Here is a 4657-nt window from a genome sequence, read left to right on the forward strand (position 1 = left end):
TTGTATTATGCAAGAAATTGGGTTTAATATAGCAAACCATTTTGAGAATATTTAATAAAAATACACATAAAGAATGGCAAATCTATTTATACTAATTACTTTAGCCCTCATAACAATAGTCTCCTGATCTTTATGACTTTCGTCAGAGGAGAAGTAGGCAGTATTGAACGTCTCCTCAATGAATAAAAATACATTGACTGTACAGGTATGGACGACACAGGTGAAAATGTTTTTGGTGGTCTTTACTTTTCAAATTTGATTCTTTTGTGTTCCCTCTCTTTTCCGTAACCCAGATAGAGCCTAGTGCTTGCTAGGCCAGTGCTCTGCCCCTGAACTAAATCTTCGACACTTCAAATTTGTGTTTTAGATTGCTCCTGTGGTATTTAGAGTAGGTTCTAATTAAAATGCCACAAAGAGATAGAGAACAGGAAATCTTTCTATTCCCGTTCCCCACCCACTGAGGCCTCCTGAAACAAACGAGATTATAAACTACTGATCTCTCTTGTTATACCCACCCCAGTATTAAAGAATTTGTTGCTAGCATAGCCCTTATTAAAAATTATTATTTCAAGCCACAGTAGGACCAGTAGGGCATGTCAGGATCCTGCAATCTTTACATCAAACTACATTAAAAACAAACCGCAGTGGTTTAGGAGCTGTTAAAGCCGATGGCTCAATAGGTCTAAATCTACGTAGTTGGTTTTAAGATTTAGACTGGGGAGAAAACGTGTGATAAGAGCCAAGGGAATGAGATTTTCGTTCCGCAGAATGTGATAAAGATTCTGGAAAGCTTTTGGAGGACTGGATCACGTGGTTTGGACTTTTGCTAGTCTAGCAGTGTGTTGGTGAGCGCGGCTCCCTGCCAGGCCTCAGGGGTTTCTGCCCAGACCTCAGGCAGCTCGCTCCAACCCGACCTGGATTCCAAAGCGAGGCGTCGCCCGGCGGTCCCCGCCCTCGTCGGCCTGCTAGCTGGAGGGCCGCGCGACACTTCAGGGCTCCTCGACCCGGGATGGGCGCAGGGAAGAGGCGCGGACTGCTCTGACTCGCAGCCTCTGCTAGGGCCTCACGTTCCGCACGTCCGTCCTCTGTCAAGCGGCCCGGAGCAGTCCCGGGTGGTTTCTCCACCGCACCCAAGGCTTCCGAAAGCCGGCCCTCCCTCATCTTCCCTTCCTCGACGTGGGATGACAGCTCACGCGGCTCAGAAAGACACTAAACTGGGCAGAGCTCCCAGGCCAGCCGGAGCAGGCGGTGCGGCTCGGCGAGAGGGGCGGGGCCCTGACGGGCAACACTACAGCCCAATAGCGTCTCTCTACCTCCCAGTGTGGCCCAATGAGGCGCGAGAGGCGGGACTTCCTCTCGCCCTGCTGTTGTCGTCCCTGCTCGGACTAGCTTGGGTAGGGGCTCGGTGCGGATCCTCAGTCATGAAGTCCGGGTAGCGACTTCTCCTGGGTGCCCGAGAGCCTGGGTTCCGGGGCCGGACTTCAGGTAAGAGCCAGCGTGGCTCGGCCGCGGTGAGCGGGGTTTGTCCTCGGGCCTGGCTAGGAGAACACACCCCCTCCGGCCTGGGTGCGGTGGCCCGCGGCGGGGACTTGTAGGGCCCTTCGGTGTCAGTACACGCCCGTGCGGGACACCGGTTCTTAGCGCCCCGTCCTGCGGGCTTGTCGGTCTGAAGTTGTCGGGTCGTGGGTTTTGCTTCCCACGTTCCCTTCCAGAGGTGCCTGTGGCCTGGAAAGATACTTGGAAGATTTCCCTTGACCCAGCACTTGACTCTTAAGTCTTCGGAGAAAATTCTCCCGGACCAGTTTTGTCTTTGAAAAAAAAAAAAAAAAAGAAAGAAAAATGCAATCGCTCGCTTCCTTTCTTTCTCACCGCCTCCCTCCCCCGCCCCCTTCCTTCCCTAAAAGCTCAGCTTTCAGGCTTAGACGTGACCTTGCTAGAGCTACACTCCGCTCACCCCCCCTCCCCCGCCCAATTTTTGAAGTTTGAACTTCGGCAAGGACGCTTATGAATTGATCTGTTCCCCCAGAGGGAAACAACTTTGGTAGCCTCTGCTGCGTGTTCTCTACTGGCTTTTGGTAAATGGCTGTATTTTGTCCTAATCTGGCAGTAGTTAATTTCCGCAACTCCTGTTTTACCCTCACTTTCAGCACCGTGGGCAGCTGCTGTGGGCTGATGTCTGCCCCAAAACTGCCCCGGTGTTGTTCGCCCAGTGATGCAGCAGTTACAGTGGAATCTGCATTCCTTCAGGCAGTGGCTAGAAGACAGCTGCGCTTTCTGACCCAACACAGTAAAGTTGGTCGCGCCTCCAAAGAGCCAGTAGAAACAGGCCATTTGCAAATTTCCGGAAGAGCGCTTGAGAGGTTTAATCTGTCATAGGGTCATGGTTTGTTTATTTGAGACAGGATCTCTGTGTAGCCCAGACGGACCGCAAACTGGCTATGCTTCTGACTCAGCCTACCGAGTACTGGAATTACTGGGCCATCAAAGTTTAAAGATAGTTTTTAATGGGTCAAAAAGGTAACTCTGTTTTAGGGGACCACAGCTGGACTTGAGTTGAGTGCAGGGCCACAGGGTTTCATGGATTGATTTTTCTTTTAATTTATAGAAAGTCAGTTTCAATTTTTTTTAAATGTGTGTCAAGAGGAAGTTGTAGAATGTATTATTGTAGATTTTGGGGGAAACAAATATTTCAAAAGACAGGTTGCAAACTGGGGAGTGAGACTAGACTTTACCCCTTGTGTTTTGGGACATCAGTAAATATGGAAAGGGCTAGGGAGATGTTTCAGTGAGTAGGAGAGCTTGCTGTGCAAGCCCAGTGACCCGAATTAGATATTCTAGAACCCTTGTAGACGTGGAAGGGGAGAACGGACTCGGCCAAGCTGTCCTCCGCCCTCCACATGAACCCTGTCGTGTGTGCTTTCCCTCCCAAGTCAAACACACACAATAAGCAAAAGTTGAAAAGTGAAAAAAGTAGGAAAGTTGTGAAGATGAAATGAAGTGAAACCCGTCGTGTGATGTAGTTCAGCTTCATTGAATCGGTTGTGCAGAACCCACAGTTTTCTGTGTGTACGGAATGACAGTTATCCTAGCAGCGGGTGTGTGCTTCGCTCTGCCTTACTTGAAGTCAGCATGATGTCTTGATGGGCAGTGTAAATCATGTGTACAAAAACCATGGTTAGGGAAGTCGATTATGGAAGGGTTCGGGGCTAATTTCTCATTTATCCTTGCTATTTCTTTAAGGGTTTTTGTGGACCCATGTGACTAGCATGCAGCTTGCTTCCTTTGATGTTTCTACATCTGAGACGAACAGGTTTTATATCAGATTTCAGGCACTACTTCAGCAAAGAGAGGGTGGAGTAGGGGTTTGACTCTAGGGGCAGGCATATAGTGGCGGGCAGACTCTTTATGCTTTGTAGTTTTATTACAAATAGGTTTTAGCTGGCTTGATAAAAATATTATGGTATACTTATATTAACATTAACTAAAAAATTATGACTCTGGACATTTTAAAATTAGGAATTAATAATGTATAGCTGAAAGCAGATGAGTAAACCAAACAGTGATCTCCACTGTTTGAGTTGTTATCGCCTTGTGGTGCTGGTGTGGTGTTTTCCGGCAACATGAAAAGAGGAAGGCACTTAATAAGCATTGTTGCGTTTCTCAAGGCAGGGTTTCTCTGTGTAGCTTTGGAACCTCTCCTAGAGCTGACTCTGTAGACCAGGCTGGTCTTGAACTCACAGAGATCCACCTGCCTCTGCCTCCTGAGTGCTGGCATTAAAGGTGTGTGTCACCACCACCCAGCCAGAATTAAGCTTTTATAAAGATTTTGCACTGCACAAAGGTTGATTTGAGAAGAATGAAAGTATATCATTGCTAGTGTCAAAATTTATATGTCCAAGTATACAAATAACAAAGCATAATAGTTAATATTAGGTATGGGTTCAATAGATTTCTAATTACTTTGTATTATCACATACAGCTCTCAAATTCATTAGTGTGGTAGTTAATACAATTATGACAAAATTGTTTTTGTTTTTTTTTAAAATATTTATTTATTATGTATACAATATTCTGTCTGTGTGTATGCCTGCAGGCCTGAAGAGGGCACCAGTCCTCATTAGAGATGGTTGTGAGCCACCATGTGGTTGCTGGGAATGAACTCAGGACCTTTGGAAGAGCAGGCCATGCTCTTAACCGCTGAGCCATCTCTTCAGCCCGACAAAATTGTTTTTTGTATGTGCGCACACATATACTCACAGTGCACATGCGGAGGCTGAGGACAACTTGTGGGAGATGCTCTTTTTCTATTACTTAGGACCCAGAGGTCAAATTCATGTCTTCATGTTTGGCAGCAAGTGTCTTTACCCTCTGAGTCAGCTCACTGGCCCCAATACACCTTTAACATTAAAGAATTATTATTATTATTTTAGGTGGTGGTGGGGGGTTCACTATGTAGACTTGGCTGGCCTAAAACTTGCTGTGTAAGTTTGGATTGGCCTCAAACTCACAGAACTCTTCCTACCTCTGCCTCCCTAATTCAGGGATTAAAGGCATGTGCCATCTTGTCTGGCTAAATTATTTCAACTTATATATATTTTTTCTTTTTGTGTATGTGTGTCTGTGTGAGTGAATGACACATGTTTTGTGGGTGACTGTG

The 4657-nt window shown here is 46.7% G+C and overlaps 1 protein-coding gene across 1 annotated transcript in view; it reads left to right on the forward strand.

The window, feature by feature from the left end:
• The first annotated feature begins 1363 nt into the window (after positions 1–1363).
• The window catches only part of Rnf13 (ring finger protein 13), a 91286-nt gene continuing 87992 nt past the window's right edge, over positions 1364–4657 (forward strand). The window contains exon 1 of the mRNA XM_005344008.3: positions 1364–1485. The gene's annotated coding sequence lies outside the window, so the exon portion shown is untranslated. The remainder of the gene's footprint in view (positions 1486–4657) is intronic.

Source organism: Microtus ochrogaster, chromosome 1 (assembly GCF_000317375.1).
Source record: "Microtus ochrogaster isolate Prairie Vole_2 chromosome 1, MicOch1.0, whole genome shotgun sequence".
Lineage (NCBI taxonomy): Eukaryota > Metazoa > Chordata > Mammalia > Rodentia > Cricetidae > Microtus > Microtus ochrogaster.